The following is an 18,404-nucleotide window of genomic DNA, read 5'->3' as shown; positions in this document are numbered from 1 at the left end:
TTTTTCACCAGTCAAAATTAAGAAGATTGATGCGGCTAGATGATGTGGTCGTCCCTTCTTGCAGAAAAATGTTATAAGTTCACCAGAGCAATATCAAAACTGGCGCAGTAGGAAGAATACTTACAAAACATAACTGACTAGTAAAAAAAACTAAACTCTACAACAAATTGAACATCAACAACTAGGTCAATTTCTCTGCATGTCAACGGCTAATTACAGAAGTCCTGGATAGTAAACTCCCAGTTAACTCACGTCGTGCCTACATCAGAGTTCGTGTGTGTCATGATTGTTGACACCAGATTTTGGCATGGTCAAAAACACAATTAAGATGGCCTCAACTGAAAAAGTACTCAAAGTGAGAAAGTTCTGTATCGTCGAAAGGAGAAACTTTGATATTTGGGCCGTAGCCATCCGATCTCATCTCTAAGGCCAAATTTGTGTTTGAAGTACTGAGATTTTGTATTCAGAACACTATTCGGTTGATTATGCCCCCAAGAGGGCCTCGTATGGAAAAATGATGTACACGGATTGTCTTCGTCTCGTCGAAATGATCGATTTTGATATACAAGTCTTTCCAATTCAAGTTCGTATGCAAAAGTTAGAGCCATAGAAATGCAGCTCTGTCAGGAGGCAAAAAATCGCGCCCCCACCAGACACCCTGTCTGATGGGTAGCGCAAATAATAATCTGTTTTGCGCAACCGATTGACCCTTAAGATGACCTCTGATTAAAAACCGTTCAACACGAAAGTTGTTCGTCTTGTTGAATCGGTCAAGATTTCTTTTGGACTCATTTCTATCCGAGGTCGTTTAAATCGAACAGTTTTGAAAAGTTCGGACAAAACCAATCCGAATTTGACTAGGGTTTTGGACGTGAATCCAAGCCTTTTCCTTGCACGGGAAGTCCAGCCGCCTCTTATATACCTAAGGGGTGACGGCCGATTGAACAACAACACACAATCACAAAACCCATCTACTTTTTACCCTAGTTTTACATCTCTCCCTGGTTCTTGCTCTTTCGTTCTTCATGTTGAAGGGTAGCAATCCTCGAGGCTCTAGGGGCGGGCGAACCAACCTAGGGCAGCCCATAGCCGCCGCGCGTCCAGACGGGGTCCCTCTCGGGCGCGTGGGGTTTTGGGTCCTGAAAAGCACCTGCCGGATTGCTTGCGTACCGCGCTTCCGGACGACTCTCCTTCGACGTGAGCTATAGTGCATCACGCTCGGCGTTGGAGGTACACAGTGACGTGTTCGTGTGCGAACACACTTTTTGGTGACTCCGCTGGGGACGAAAGATCAAGAATTATCATCAACCATGTCTAATCTCTCCAAGCCCTTAGAAGTTGACGCCGATAACATCATTAAGCCAAGACTTGATAAACTATCGGGGGAACATCGCCAAGCCTATGAAACGCGCAAGAAGAAGCGTGAAGAGGCTTTTGAAGCGCTCAAGAAGAAGCACGCGGAGGACGATTTGGAGGCGTTTCTTGCAAGTTTCAAGAAGGACCGTCAAGGCAACATCACTCCGGTTGGAAACGTCAATTTTTCTCCTCTCATTGACGAACAAGATTTAATCACTGTGAGTAAAGTTTTTTCTCCAGAGCAAGTGGCTGTGATTGAAAGTCTTGCTAGTAAGGGTAATGTGATGACATACAATTCTTTTGTGGCAAATACTAATGCTAAGAAAAATATGCCTCTGTCATCTAGTGATACTGTTGGTGTATCTGAAAACCCTAGTCCAACTTTACTTATTTCATCGGCACCTCCTATGCAACAACAATATAGTATATGCCGTTGAATTTCTACCCTAGTCAAACCAACCAGCTTGTGGCTGCACCTACATATCCTAATCCTATTATGAGTGTGCCCAATTCGGCGTCAATGCCGAATCACCTTGTCGCACCACCCATAGGCGCAAGCATGTTTGGTCTTCCGCTGAATTATGGTTCGGCGTCCATCCCACAAGTTGCATCACTAGCTAGTACTCAGGTTGCTCCGATGTCATTGCCACAAACATCTTCATCTACCTCAGATCCAATTTTAGCTAAATTAAGGGAGGGTTTGCATAAGATGTTTCTAGAAACTTTCGGAAACGAGCCGAAAGTAAAGAGTCGTGTGTACCAAAAGCCTTATCCTGAGCACTTTGATGCAGTTTTGTACCCTCAAGGTTACAAGGTTCCTGATTTTGTTAAATTTAGTGGATAGGGCACAAAAACAACATGGGAGCATGTTAGTCAGTATCTAGCGCAGTTATGTGAAGCAGGTTCCATAGAAGAATTGAAAGTGTGTTTATTTTCATTATCTTTAACTGGCACCGCATTTTCATGGTTTGCTGCTTTACCACATGGTTCAATTCTCTTATGGTTCATAGAAAGCAGAGATCTGAATTTTCTAAAGCCCCGTTTCAGGTAAAAACAAAAGCCTGTATCATGTTCCTGACCAACTAGATATAGGTACTCATCCACCGTATCCTCCACATGTGCTACTTTCTGTACCTCCTCCAACCAGCCATCATATACTTGATTGTTGCGATTTCGAATATCCATGTGACAGAGCACATCATGCATTATGCGAAGCTCCCTCGCAACACGACCCATACTGCCATGTAGCTCTTGTAGTTGTGCTTTGTACTTTTCAAACTGCACGTTGGCCTGGTTTGCCGCTCTACTTGCCAAGGCGATTCCGATCTTTTTAATGGCTAGAAGAATTACAATCTCTACCATTATTTCTGAAAATTGCTAATGTTCTCTACCACTATTTCTGAAAATTGCTAATGTCTTTGGTGGTGGTCTTCCCACATATTATTAGAATGGCCACTGCAAAATGAATAAGTGATGTATTAGTTAAACTGTTAGTCCACTCAGCTAGTGGCGAGCAGTTGCCATCGACTGTGGCAAATTTAGTGTTATTAACAGATAAGAACAAATGACACTCGACAAAATAACTAAACGTACATGCTCTGCCATAAAGTGACATCTCAGGTTCAAGAATAAATGCCCCAAAGATCAAAATCTGAGGCAAGCAAGACAGAAGGAACTTATTTGACATGTCCTACTTTCACAATATTGGCTAAGGTGGCAGTTACAGGTAACTTGGTTCCATGGGAGTCGCTAGGAAACGTCAACATATAATTGCCGTAACTAAGAGACCTCGGCAACGATGTCCACTTCAGGATTTCCTCACGTAACAAGAATACTGACTCTAGAAGGCTAAAGATTTGTGTGTATCTTCTAGTATTACCTTCGTCCCAAAAAGCTTGTCTTACATTTATCTAAATATGGATGTCTGTATCATTAAAACGTGTCTAGATACATCTGTATGTAAACAAATCTAAGACAAACTTTTTGGGACGGTACATCCTTATCTTGACAAATCTAAGACAAGCTTTTTGGCACAGAGATAGTACGAAAGAGCATATCTGCATATGCTAAGTATGTCACCATGAACAAGCATTATCAACAACTACACTGCGGACTGATTCCAGATATTTGTCAGAAACAATGAAGGGTGGCAGTTGGGGCAAATCAATTGGGTGGTAGTAATTGCCGTAATGAATACTATTTGAGAATAAATCATACTCTAGTAATTGGCTGGCTTCCTTACATCGTCGCCGCCGCCGGACAAGTATACTTTTTGTCCCTTAATTTTTGTCCCTTAATTTTTGGCAGAGTCTTGTCCCTTAATTTTTGGCGGAGTCTAGATTTGGTCCCTTAATTTTTGGCGGAGTCTAGATTTGGTCCCAACTTCAAAACCGGACAACTTGCACCTTAACTACTGACACCCTTGAATATGTTTTGACGACTTAAAAAAATATGTTCATGCATTTGGTTCAAAAGAATGGAGCAAATTAAAATTGATTTTTTTGTATGTCTCTTTCAAAGATAAAGTATGTTCATTTTTTTACTTTTTTTTGAGAAGCACAACCATACCTTTCACGAAAATAAGCTTCTCGTGAAAGCATATTTTTTTTCCTTTCCAAGAAGCACAATTGTGTTTCTCACTGCAGCAAATTTGTACTTCTCATGAAAGCATAAATATTTTTTCTTTCCAAGAAGCACAGTGCTTCTCTCTCACGGAAACAAATATTTGCCTCCACGAGAAGATGCAAATATGTGCTTCTTGTGAAAGAGAAGCAAACGAGAAGAAGCAAATATGTGCTTCTCGTGAAAGAGAAGCAAATATGTTTTCACTTTCCAAGAATCTCACGGAAGCAAATCTCTGCTTCTCATGGAAGCATTTTTTTTCTTTCCGAGAAGCACAATTGTGCCTCCATGAAAAGCAAATATGTGATTCTTTGTGGGAGCACATATTTTTTCCGCATAAAAAAAGAAAAACCCACGAATGTTTTCTCTCCAAAACCTAGGGAAAACCAGGCAAAAATAAAAAATACAAAAAAACTAAAAAAATACATTTTAAACGCGAAACACCCTACATGTGACATGTGGTGGCGTCTAGACACCCATATAACATACTCCCCGGGCATCAAAATATAAAGTGACCCCCGGAGGTCCTTTGCAAAGAGTAACCCTAGTTAGTTGCTCTCCCAATTAGTTAATCTCCTAGGGGAGCCACCTCTGCGTCTAGGTGGGCTACAGGTCCATGCGCTACCGTAGGATCATGTGGATCTTTGTTACCTCTACGTCAATCGTTTACGTCCATGTATCAAGTCCTTTCCATTTCTGTTTTGAACTTTTAGTTGTAAGTGCTACACATGTGGCACGAGCACATGGCAACTCCGAACGTTTTTTATGACAGGTTTAGTGATAACTTTCTTTTCGGATGGCAAGTTTCAGATTTTTTTTGTATGTTTTTTTCTTTTTGATAACAACTTTAGTCGTAAAAAAATGTCGGGACCAGAGTGCTTCGTGCCACATGTGTGGCACCTATCATTGGTATATATTTTTAAAATAGTTGTAAACTGTTTTAAGACCGGGCAAAAGGCTCTGTCTCATCTTTTCCACCGTGAGGGATACCACCATCAATCAATGGCCACATGCACCCCATGGAGATCACATGGCATTAATTCCAGTGCTGACTCTATCTCGTGACAAATTAGCGTCACACCTTTTATATATGAGACTCTTGTTGCATCCCCATCCATCTCTTATTCGATTAGTCATTCACTCGTCTGCTATGCTCTATGGGGGAGAGCTTGTAGGATGGAGTTATAATAGATCAGTCTCCAACCAATTAGTTAAGCCTTGACACTAAAGCCTAAACCATGCCATGCATCCTCCATTTCTTCCATTGATTCTCCTTGGGAACGAGTGGCATCAGGAAGAGAGCCATAATGCACGCCCTTACCTCGCCCGTGTGTCACGTGGCATCAGCCAGATCCTCTATAAATGGTAGGGCGGACAGGAGGAGATGCCGTGCAAAGACCAGTCACGCAATTATGAACTCTAGATATGACATCCATGGCGTGTCTAGTGTCACCGCCATGAATCTTGTCTCTGTAGCGACCCTTTGGTCTGGCTTTACTGGACTGCATCAATGGGATTGCCTAGAGCTAGCTAGTCTGAGACTCCTATAATGTTGGAATACTGATCAGCCCAAATATATGCATTCTTTCTAGAAATCTAAACACTGCTCCAAACGTTTTTATTCTCTGACCCATTTTTTCACCAGTCCAAATTAAGAAGATTGATGTGGCTAGATGAAGTGGTCGTGCCTTCTTGCAAAAAAAATGTTATAAGTTCATCCGAGCAATATCAAAACGGACGCAGTAGGAAGAATACTTACAAAACATAACTGACTAGTTGAAAAAACTAAACTCTACAACAAATTGAACATCAACAACTAGGTTAATTTCTTTGCATGTCAACGGCTAATTACAGAAGTCCTGGATATTAAACTCTCAGGTAACTCATGTCGTGACTACATCAGAGTTCGTGTGTGTCACGATGTCTGTAAGCCTTTGATAAAACTGGTTAGTATGTCACAAAACTTATATTCTTGGATTCGTATTTGAAAGAAATTCCCAATGATATTACTTTTGTAGTGTATAAATTATTTTTTTGTCAATCTAATCGAATGTCAAAGTTTGACCCAAAGGACGAGGAGGACCGCAAAATGTTTTATTTTTCTTCCTTTCTTTCTCTGCTTCTACTCCCATTCTCCACCATGATCAATAGCTTGTGAGCATATTTTGCTTCATCCTCTTTCAAGCGACAATTGCCACTATCACAGCGTCAAAAAACACCTTATATTAAGTTGGGATGCAGCTGGATGAATTAGTTTTGTCCCTGCTTGCCAAGAATAATTTTCAAATATCTCGGAATAGCCTCAGAACGGACGTCAAAGCAGAGAAAATAATGTTCAGAGAATGAAATTGATTGATCAAAAAGATTGAACTCTGCAGCCAATTCAACATCAACATTCGGAGCCTCGGTGCCTTTGAACGTCAATGGACGTAGGCTCTTTATTGCCCTTTTCGATTCTGGAAGGAACAAGGAATGGTATGTAATTAAAAAATTAATAATCCAATTTCGACGTATTTGAGCAATCAAATCCCTTGACACATAGTTTTTGAGAGATCTTGTAAATTTCAACTAATATGGTGATAATCGCAAATGTTTTACTAGATAACAACAATAATGTGTTCATATATCTAAACAGGCTTTGGCCTCGCTTTATTTATAGATAAAGTAGAAACCAAAGTAGATGGCATAACTACTAGTGAGGTCATCCCTTTTTGGCAAGTCTATCAGATGGTATATGGACGGTCATTTTCTTTTGCAAAGCGGTCATCTTTTTAACTAATAAAAAAACCAATGTTTACTACTCCCTCCATTCCATAATGTAGTACACATAAATTTTCTAAAAAGTCAAACCTCCCAAGGTTTGACTAAGTTTGTGGAGGAAGACATTGACATATAGAGTGCCAAAAATATATCATTAGATTCATCATAAGATGTAGTTTCGTATTTTATATATTTTATATTATAGATATAAATAGCTTTTTGGTCAAAGTTTGCAAAGTTTGAGTTTTTAGAAAATCTATACGCTACATTTCCAAATAGAGGGAGTAATTAACTACAAACCCACTGTATGTACGACTGTATATTTTTTATGTTAAAGTCTAGATGAAAAAAGGTTGCACGAGTCCTTGGATATGTCTATATTTATTACGCGTGCCCAAAGATGCTTTAAGGTTCATGTTGGTCTAGATTGGTCATGTAGGCAATGGAGAACTCGTATTAACATACGGTCGTCTAGAGTAGTCATGTAAGCAATGAAGCAACTCCTATTAACATATGGTGGGCGCATACAGATAACCAGACAGTCATAGCTTGTGTGTAACATGCCTGATCGGTTGATGCATGCAGCCTACCTATCATGCCCAAAGTCTCTCGTAATTGGAGCAGTACCTCCAATTATTTATGTGCATCTAGGTTCTTAAATGTTTCAACCTCATAATTTTCCTCACTCTTTTTGCGACTCTTTCTTACTATTCTACATCTATAAATATCTACATACTCAATCCTCTCTCGACAAGAACACATGCGTGTCTTAGATGCCCAAGGGGAGGCAGGAATTTGTTTGGCTTTGCTTCTTCGGAACGGGGGACGTCAAGAAGCATGTTAACAGTCCTTGACTCTAGTCCAGTGCAGTGAGATAAACTTCCATATGAATGTTGTCGTTGGTCCAAGCTAACCCACTGCTCCTGCATCGAGAAAATGCACAAACCATTAGCTAGTGCAAGGAATACGAGGTGCATAATTTCCAAAAGGTACTGCCTACAAAAGGCGATGATCGACACCGACCCCATCCAGCTTGGTGCATCATCCCTTCCAGAACAAACATCGATGGTGGCGGGCACAAGTGAGAGCCGGCAATCTGTCTCCTCGTTGCATCGATGTATTATCATTGCTCAAGAAGACAGGGGATGTAGCATGCATAGATCCAAAATCAGAGTTAGAACAGAGTAAGGTAGCAAGTTACAACAGCAAACACTGAAAACAGTAACCATATGATAAAGAAAATGAGCTAGACAGAATGGCGCGCTCCGTTGCGCCATGCTATATTCATGATCTTTGGATGCGATTTTGCAGGTTCGACAACCAAGGCACCGCCCCCAACCAAACCAGCACAAACAACCACACGTAGTCCAGGGTACCGCCCACCATGCAACGACCGAACGCAACACCCAAAACGTCGCCAAGTACCAAGGAACATCACTGAAAGAGCAGCAACGGGGCACCAGAGCTAAGCGCAGCTAAATCCCAGCCTACGTGCGCAAATAGAGCATCAACACAGGAGCAAACCCCCAAAAGGAATCAACTACCAGTGAGTAACAGGGTTGCTACAGGACACATGCATCGAACAGTCCACCGGTCTGGCCAAATATAAGACGTTCTAACTGCTTTCTGATTCAAATGTATATAGACGCGTTCTAGTGTATTCGTCTACTCATTTCAGTTTGTATGTAATCCATATTGAAATATCTAAAACGTCTTACATTGGTGGTAGTAGATGCTTCTGGTTTGGGTTTCTCTTCTTCTTTCTTTCTGCATGTTTCTGCCGGATTTTTCTATCTTTTTTGTTCGTTTTTTCCTTTATTCTTCTGGGTTTCTTCTTCTCCTCCTATTTTGTTTCCTCTTTTGAACATTTTTAAATTCATGCAATTTTTTCAAATCCATGAACTTTTCCAGATTTTGTTTACGTTTTTCCAAATGATGAAATTTTTCTCAGATTTACGAACATTCTTCAAATTCATGAATTTTTTTTAATACCTGAACTTTTGCAAATTCGTGAAAGTATTTTAATTCAATAATTTTTTTTCAAATGCAAATTCACAATTTTTTCAAATTCATGGTTTTTTAAATGTATGAACTTTTGAAATTAACATTTTTTTAAATTCATTAACTTTTTTGAAATTCATGATTTTGTTTTCAATTTGATGACCTTTTTTCTTTGAAAGGTTAAATGTTCAGTGGGTCAATGGTCAACTGCAGAGAACCTATCAACCAAGCAAGCGAACATGCACGACCAATGGAGCGAACAGGGATGAACTTTTTCTTAGCTGTGTGAATGGGATGTGTTGGAATAATTATGCATCTCTAGGATGCCATTAGCAGGAACAGATTGCATCTAGATCACCTAAAACATGAACAGAGAAGGGTTTAGGGGATCATTACGTGTCACGGCAGTGGACATGATCGCCTGCTTGGTGCAGGCTTGATGCAGAGGTGATGTAGTCGAGGTAGAAGTCCTCCTCAACGTCCTGATGCCCTCAGGACGCCACCGGCACTGCCCGGGAACGGGAGCGGCGGCTGGAGTAGGTCTTCCCGTCGCTGCAGCGCCCCCCCTGATCGGATGGGGTGAGAGAATATCGGGAGGGGAGTGAAACCGTACGAGAATTGTGATCACGCAGGCTGCCAACCCTCTCCCATTCCCTTTTATGTAGCGCTGGCGACAGGGGACCTAAACCATCAGTTGGTTTGGGTGCCCCCGATCAGGGCGCCTTAGTTGGGATAAAAACCTCACGTACGTTGGTGCGTGGGGCCTTTTCATTAACGTTATCTTTCTCTTTTTTTCTGTTAAACTAATAGATCTAACTGGCCTGTTTAAGCCGTCAGATCAAAACCAACATTCTCCCCCTTGATTGTTAGGCTTAACTTCATTCGCCCATTCTACATAGGAATGATGTACCAAAGTGAGGTGTTACAACAGCTTGAAACGCCACAGAACCTCAACACTTATAGTACACCCGCCTATTTCGAAATGGAAAACATTTTGCTAATTGGGGAGTGGTTTATTTTAATGGTCCTCTTATTCCAGAATCATCAGGCCTCCAGTAGTCCCATGCCGGCAACATGCTCACGAAAAATACTGGGTGGTAAGCCTTTTGTTAGCGGATCCGCAAGCATATGCTTCGTTCTTATATGTTTAACATCAACTGTTTGATCCTGGATTCTATCTTTCACAACACGATACTTTATGTCAATGTGTCTGGCAGCATTACTTGACCTGTTGTTACTCGTATAGAAAACTGCTGGTTCATTATCGCAGTACAATAAAATTGGTTTAGATATGCTGTCAACCACTTTAAGTCCGGGTATAAAATTCTTTAGCCATACAGCCTGCCCGGTGGCCTCATAACATGCTACAAATTCTGCCTGCATCGTAGATCCAGCAGTTAACGTTTGTTTGGAGCTTTTCCACGATATAGCTCCTCCCGCGAGTGTGAATATATAACCTGACGTGGATCTCATACTATCCACGCACCCGGCAAAATCAGAGTCTGAATAACCAACAATTTCTAGGTTATCAGTTCTTTTATATGTAAGCATGAAATCCTTAGTTCCTTGCATATAACGCAAGACTTTCTTTGCGGCCTTCCAGTGGTCCGGTCCTGGATTGGATTGGTATCTGCCAAGCACCCCGGTTACAAAACATAAGTCTGGGCGTGTACATACTTGAGCATACATGATGCTTCCAACAGCTGAAGCATAAGGAACCGACTTCATCTGATCAGTTTCGCATTGGTTCCTCGGACATTGAAATGTCCCAAACTTATCGCCCTTAACTATAGGAGCAGGTGAGGGTGAGCACTTATGCATATTGAATTTTTTCAGTACTCTCTCAAAGTATGCCTTTTGAGATAGTCCTAACGTTCCTCTGGACCTATCTCGATGAATCTCGATGCCGAGGACATACGAGGCTTCACCAAGATCTTTCATATCAAAACTGGATGACAGAAAATTCTTGGTCTCATGTAGCATATCCTTATCGCTACATGCCAATAATATGTCATCAACGTATAGGACTAAAAATGTGAACCTACTGCCTTTAAACTTAACGTATATGCAGTTGTCCACAACATTTTCGGTGAAACCAAAAGTTTTGATAATTTTATCAAACTTGAGGTACCACTCTCTTGAAGCTTGCTTCAAGCCATAAATTGATTTCTTTAGACGACATGCTAAATGTTCCTTTCCTTCCACAACAAAGCCTTCTGGCTGAGCCATGTAAACATCTTCTTTTAAGTCACCATTTAGAAATGCCGTTTTAACATCCATTTGGTGTAGTTCTAGGTCGTAATGAGCTACTAATGCCATTATGATTCTGAAAGAATCCTTGGTTGACACAGGGGAGAAGGTTTGCTTATAATCAATGCCTTCTCTCTGTGTATACCCTTTTGCCACTAGCCTTGCCTTGAACCGTTCGACATTCCCTTTGGAATCATACTTGGTTTTGTAGACCCACTTGCAGCCTACTTTCTTAGCTCCATCGGGAACTTCTACTAAGTCCCATACGTCGTTTGAGCCCATAGATTTCAACTCGTCTTCCATGGCAACCAACCATTTGGACGAATTTTCGCTTTTAATGGCTTCCTTATATGAGGTTGGATCCTCCACCTTTCCCATATCATTCATGTCCTCCATCAAAAAAGTGATATAATCATCTGATATGGCTTTCTTCCTCTCACGCCGTGGTCTACCCATGGGCGGAGGTGGTGGTGGAACATCATCATTTTCATTATTTTCTCGGAGATCCTCATTTGTGTTTGGATTCTCATTATTAGTTTCTGGATCACCATTTGACTGAGAGACTGAACCGTGAGATTCAGGATCATCAGATGTCACATTTCTTCGTATTGGAAAAACAATCTCTTGGATAGTCGGGGATGGTACACAAACCCGCTTCTCCTCAAGATTGATCTCCCTTAAATTTGTGACCTCATTATCCTCAAAAAATACCGCTTGTCTAGTCTCCACAAACTTGGTGGTGTGTCTTGGACAATAAAAACGATATCCCTTTCCCCTATGAGGGTATCCAACGAAGAAACAGCTAACTGTTTTTGGATCCAGTTTCTTAAGTTGTGGATTGAAAACTTTAGCTTCAGCAGGGCAACCCCACACCCGTAAGTAATTCAAGCTCGGTTTCTTTCCCGCCCACATCTCGTAAGGTGTGTTCGGTGCTGACTTAGTTGGAGCAAGATTTAGTATGTGTGCAGCTGTCTTTAATGCCTCTATCCAAAGGCTTACTGGTAAACTAGAGTGACTAAGCATGCTTCGCACCATATCCATAAGGGTGCGGTTGCGGCGCTCGGCCACACCATTTTGTTGTGGTTCACCAGGCATTGAGTACTGAGCAATGATTCCATTTTCAGATAAGAACTTGGCAAAAGGTCCAGGAATCTGCCCATAAGGAGCATGCCTACCATAATACTCTCCCCCGCGATCAGACCGTACAACTTTGATTTTTGCGTTCAGTTGATTTTCAACCTCCGCTTTATAGACTTTGAATTTCTCCAAAGCTTCCGATCGGTCACGTATGGGATAAATATATCCATAGCGGGAAAAATCGTCTGTGAATGTAATGAATGAATCAAAACCATCTACAGACTTAACATTAAGGGGTCCACATATGTCGGTGTGAATTAATTCTAAAACCCCTGTGGCTCTTACTGCTCCTTTCTTAATTGTTTTTGCGAATTTTCCTTTAATGCAGTCGACACATTTGTCTGCATCTGAGAAGTCTAATGGGAGGAGTATTTCATTTTTAACTAAGCGTTCCATTCTCCCCCTCGAAATGTGGCCCAAACGACAATGCCACAATTTCGAAGAATTACTAACTCCTTTCCATTTCTTCTCAACATTAATTGCATCACTCACATGCATAACTGAATCATTATTAAGAGATAACATGTATAGTTGGCCTCGTCTAACACCGATGCCTACATTCTTATTACATTTGATCAAAACAAATTGTTTCTTGCCAAAATGGCACTCATACATATCATCATCTAAACAAGAAACTGAAATCAAATTCCTACTTAAGGTAGGCACATAAAGAACATTATTCAATCTAAGAGTGTGGCCAGTGTGTAGCTCCAACGTGAGAGATCCCACAGCTTCAACATCGGCCTCAACTCCGTTCGCAACCTTAAGCTTTCTTGTTCCTCCTCTTATAGTTTGGATCGTATCGAATCCCTGCATAGAGTTGGCAACGTGAGTGGTTGCCCCTGAATCAATCCACCATGACTTTATAGAAAAATCGACATAAAGAGATTCATCTACAAAAGTAATTTCATCAATACCTCTTTTGTTCATCCATTTTAGAAAGCCTGGGCAGTCCCTTTGATAGTGTCCCTCCTCTTTGCAGAAGTTACAAGCATTTTCTCCAGCAGTGGAGCTGCTAGGAGCAGAAGAAGAACCACCGGCTTCTTTACCCTTGAATGCCTTAGGGTTGAATGGCTTAGTGCCTTCTTTCTTGACTTGCCTTTTCTGAGGCTTAGGGAAACCTTGTCCGTCATGCTTTCTCTTGTTAGAGCCAACATGAAAGACATGGTCTTTCTTCTGCCTCATGATCCTTTCTTCCTCCTGGACGATCCTTGCGGTCATCTCAGAGAGTGGCCATTTTTCCTTTAGAGAGTTATAGTTGACCTTAAATTGTTCAAACTCTTCAGGAAGAGACTCAAGAATAATTATGACAAGAAGGGCTTCACTTAAAGAACACTCCAAAGCCTTAAGCTTGGTGAAAGCATTTACCACCCTCAATATGTGCTGCCTAACATTTCCGTCAATAGTGTATTTCTGAAGAAGTTTAGCAAAAAGCTCATGAGCATACACTTTGTCGGAGCCTTTAAATTGCTCCTCCATTTCAGTGAGGAAATCTTTAGCAGTATCTTTCTTAGGGAGTGCTTCAGAAATGTCCGGCGATATTGTCGCTTTCATGATGAGAAGCGCAATATGGTTGGACTTATTCCACTTTTCCATCTTAACATCATACTCCTTCTTGAGTTCTGCATACCCTGTGACACCTGCCACAGGTGCCACAGGTTTTTCTTCCCTCAAGGCATAGTCAAATTCATTACAACCCAAACATAATTCGACTTGGGACTTCCAACGAGGGAAGTTACTCCCCGTAAGTGGTTCGATCGTGTCGGACCGGAATGGAGCGGAAGCTGAAATCATCATAAAAGTTCATAAGTAAACTTGCATGATTATAAATTTACGTTGGTAAATAAACAAACATGCCAAGTATTTAATTTCAACTCCATGTCAAAACACCGTTGGGCAGAAAAAACATGGAATTAAAATATCATAAGTGATGACTCATAATAATAAAACAACGTTGGTCCGAAATAAAATTAGGGTCATGTCATTATTAATTTAAGCATCAACATAAAAAAACAATATCATTATTTGATGCTTAAATAAGTTCATCATGCAAAACACATAATAAATCCTGAATAAAATATCTCGTTGGTTCAATTTTACCCAGAATAATAATGTGTTCATTATATTTTTTATGCATTTTTTTGTTTTAAACAGTGCAAAAACATAATAACTATTAACTTAAACGCACTGGAAAAACAAAAAAAATGGCGACAGTGATTTTGGCCCAAGAATCCCACGGCTGTGCGAAATGCGGATCAGTCCAGTGGCGTATTTTTTTTTTGGCTGGACTGAGACAACCTGGGCTGAAGCCCGCGGCCGGATATGGCCCGTTAAACCCCCGAAGGCCCGAAGCAGTGCTCCGCGTCGCTGTGAGCCGCTCGATCGAATCGGACGGCCGGCGCGGCTTGGAGCCCGAACAAAAATGCCGACCGGCCTAACCCTAGTCACTTTCTCCCCTGACCCCTCCGCCCCCGCGTTTATCGCTACAGAGGGCGGCGACGGCGGACAACGGTGGCCCGAGGCGCACCGGCCAAGGCGGCGATGCGGCTGCGCTCGCCGGAGCAGCGTACCGCGGACTTAGTCCGGCGCGCTCCTCCGTCAAGCATGGCTGCTGACGCCGCGCGCGAGGGGCGGGGTATGCTCGCCCGGGATTCCATTTTGGGGTGACGGCGGCGAGCACGACCACAAGGCCGAGCTGGCGTTCGTCCATAAGCACGGCGGCAGCGGCTCAAGTTCTTTTCGCGCGTCGTCCCGAGGACGGCGGCGTCACGGCGTCTCCGCCCTCGCACCGCGGTGGACGCGATGCGGGCCCCGAAGGGAAGAGGCGGCTACACAGCGCATTAGGTGAGGATTCTCCTCATTTCTTCTCCAATTCGTTTTCATCAGTGCTTGATTTGGGGAAAAAAAGTCCTAATTGCAGAATTAGGGTTCTTACGAATTGGGGAAAAGATCTAGGGTTCTTAAACATGAGGGGTTCCTACTGTTGACGTGCGTGTATCCCTCTGCCTTGTGTGTCGATAATGCATACGGAAACAGGACTTAAACATGATCAATTTTAATCAACTTAACATGAAGGTGAGCATTAGATCTTAACTTAGATTAATTAGAATTGATGAACGTAGGTGGGAGTACTGATCCGTAGCATATGAGAATTAAAACATGATGATTTACAGAGGGCATCAAGACAGTAGCATGCATCTTAGGGCTAACCAGGGGCTAAAACTTTCAATCTTTGATCATGAATCCTAAACCTGACTTGATCTAAACTTGATGTTGATGTACAGATCAATAATATAGGGACCTATTGCAATCAAACTTGGCGACTGATACCATTGTTGGAATAATTATGCATCTCTAGGATGCCATTAGTAGGAACAGATTGCATCTAGATCACCTAAAACATGAACGGAGAAGGGTTTAGGGGATCATTACGTGTCACGGCAGTGGACATGATCGCCTGCTTGGTGCAGGCTTGATGCAGAGGTGATGTAGTCGAGGTAGAAGTCCTCCTCAACGTCCTGATGCCCTCAGGACGCCACCGGCACTGCCCGGGGACGGGAGCGGCGGCTGGAGTAGGTCTTCCCGTCGCTGCAGCGCCCCCCCTGATCGGATGGGGTGAGAGAATATTGGGAGGGGAGTGAAACTGTACGAGAATTGTGATCACGCAGGCTGCCAACCCTCTCCCGTTCCCTTTTATGTAGCGCTGGCGACAGGGGACCTAAACCATCAGTTGGTTTGGGTGTCCCCGATCAGGGCGCCTTAGTTGGGATAAAAACCTCACGTACGTTGGTGCGTGGGGCCTTTTCATTAACGTTATCTTTCTCTTTTTTTTCTGTTAAACTAATAGATCTAACTGGCCTGTTTAAGCCGTCAGATCAAAACCAACAGGATGAGCTAGTGAGCTAGGAAAGAAGGCTGCGTTCTTGGGCTACGCTACCTTGTGTGTTTCTAAGAAAAATGTAAAACTCAAAAAAACCATGTAAAACCCAAGAACGCATATAGAAAAAAATCAGAAGAAAAAAAATCACCGGTTAGGGACATGTGGCGGCGGTTGGACGCACCACTTGGTGTGCTCCTAGGCCACCAGAAGTGACCCTTGGAGTTCCCGGCAAAGGGTAACCTCCAGTTAATAGAAGTCATGAGTTAAGGGTTAACATTTGCAAAGGTCACTCCCACCTTCTCAAAAGCTCACAATTGGCGCATTGTATGTGCGCCACTTGTCGCAACCTAACAGCTTTTACTTTTCCGTAGATTCATTTATTCAAAATGTTTTATCTCTTGAATTGTGTGTCTAGATCCCGAACCGTTTTCACCATTGGATTTTCACGTCGGGGTCTTCAAAACTAGATCCCGTGTTAGTAGGTTTCAATGAATTTTTGTGCAGAAAAAAAACAGAAAAAGAAGACCGGAAAACACTAAAAAAGAAAAAAGAAAAAATGACAACCAAAAAAAGAATGACTTGAAAAATATTAAAAAAGAAATAATTTTTCACATTTTTTCCTTTTTCGAGAAGCACAACCGTGCCTTTCACGGAAATAAGCTTCTCGTGGAATCATTTTTTTCCTTTTCAGGAAGCACGTCTGTGTTTCTCACTGAAGAAATTTTGTGCTTCTCATGGAGGCACAAATATTTTCTCTTTCCAAGAAGTACAGATGTGCTTCTCACGGAAGCAAATTTTTGCCTCCACGAGAAGCAAATATGTGCTTCTCGTGGAAGGGACGCAATTTTTTTACTCTTTCCGAGAATCTCGCGGAAGCAAATCTGTGCTTCCCATGGAAGCATAAATTTTCTTTCTTTCCGAGAAGCACAATTGTGTCTCCATGAAAAGTAAATATGTGATTCTTCGTGGGAGCACATATTTTTTCCCGCGCATAAAAAGAAAAACCCACGAATGTTAGAAAAAACCGGGCAAAAATGAAAAAAGAAACAAAAAACACATTTTAAACCTAAAACACCCGATACGTGACATGTAGTGGCGGCTAGACGCCCATATAACGTACTCCCCCGGCATCAAAATACAAAGTGACCCTCGGAGGTCCTCTACAAAGAGTAATCTCTAGTTAGTTGCTCTCCCAATTAGTTGGTCTTCTAGGGGAGCCACTTCTGCGTCTAGGTGGGCTACCAGTCCATGGGCTACCGTAGGATCGTGTGTATCTTTGTTACCTTTACTTCAGCCGTTTCCGGCCTTGTATCGAGCCCTTTCTGTTTCTGTTTTGAACTTTTAGTTGCAGATTTATTTTTGGACCTTGATAAGTGTCACACATGTGGCATGAACACATGGCAACTCCAAACGTTTTAATGTCAAGTTTAATGATAACTTTAGTTGTTAAGCATGGCAACTTTCTTTTTGGATAGCAAGATTCAGTTTTTCTTGGATTACATCTTTAGTTGTAAAAACATCAGGACCAGATTGTTTCGTGTCACACGTGTGACACCTATGATTTGTTTTTTTTAGAATAGTTGTAAAAAATATTAAGACCGGGCAAAAGGCTCTTGTCTCATCTTTTCCACCGCGAGGGATACCACCATCAATCAATGGCCACATGTGCCCCATGGAGATCACATGACATAATTCCAGTGCTGACTCCATCCCATGACAAATTAGCGTCACGCCTCTTATATATGAGGCTCTTGCTCTTGTTGCATCCCCATCCATCTCTTATTCGATTAGTCATCACTCGTCCGCTATACCTCTACGAGGGGAGAGCTTGTAGGATGGAGTTAAAATAGATCAGTTTCCAACCAATTGGTTAAGCCTTGACACTAAAGCCTAAACCATGCCACACGTCCTCCATTTCTTCCATTGATTCTCCTTGGGAACGAGTGGCATCAGGAAGAGAGACATGATGCACGCCCTTACCTCACCCGTGTGTCATGTGGCATTAGCCAGATCCTCTATAAATGGTAGGACGTTCAGGAGGAGATAACGTACAAACACCAGTCACACAATTATGAACTCAGGATATGACATCCATAGTGTGTCTAGTGTCACTGCCACGAATCTCGTCTCCCTATCACCCGTCTGGCTTCACTGGACTGCATCAGTGGGATTACCTAGAAATAGCTAGTCTGAGACTCCTATAATGTTGGAATACCGATCAGCCCCAAGATGTGCATTCTAAACATTGCTTCAAACGTTTTTACGCTCTGGGTTATTTTTTTCACTAGCCTGGCAAGATTGTAAGACCCTACTTCCCTTCACTAGTCCAAATTAAGAAGATTGACGCGGCTAGATGAAGTGGTCGTCCCTTCTTGCAAAAAATGTTATAAGTTCATTG

The 18,404-nt window shown here is 42.1% G+C and overlaps 1 long non-coding RNA gene across 1 annotated transcript; it reads right to left on the bottom strand.

Annotated features, from left to right (window-relative positions):
• Window positions 1–7,426: 7,426 nt before the first annotated feature.
• LOC123117070 (uncharacterized) lies at window positions 7,427–8,303 on the bottom strand. The gene is made up of 2 exons (XR_006457277.1): window positions 7,762–8,303; window positions 7,427–7,661 (listed from the first exon to the last, which is right to left on the bottom strand). It is a non-coding gene; the product is annotated as an uncharacterized lncRNA (long non-coding RNA).
• Between the last annotated feature and the right edge of the window lie 10,101 nt (window positions 8,304–18,404).

Source organism: Triticum aestivum, chromosome 5B (assembly GCF_018294505.1).
Source record: "Triticum aestivum cultivar Chinese Spring chromosome 5B, IWGSC CS RefSeq v2.1, whole genome shotgun sequence".
Classification (NCBI taxonomy): domain Eukaryota; kingdom Viridiplantae; phylum Streptophyta; class Magnoliopsida; order Poales; family Poaceae; genus Triticum; species Triticum aestivum.
The sequence above is the reverse complement of the archived record's forward strand: the minus strand, read 5'-3'. Positions and strand labels throughout refer to the sequence as shown.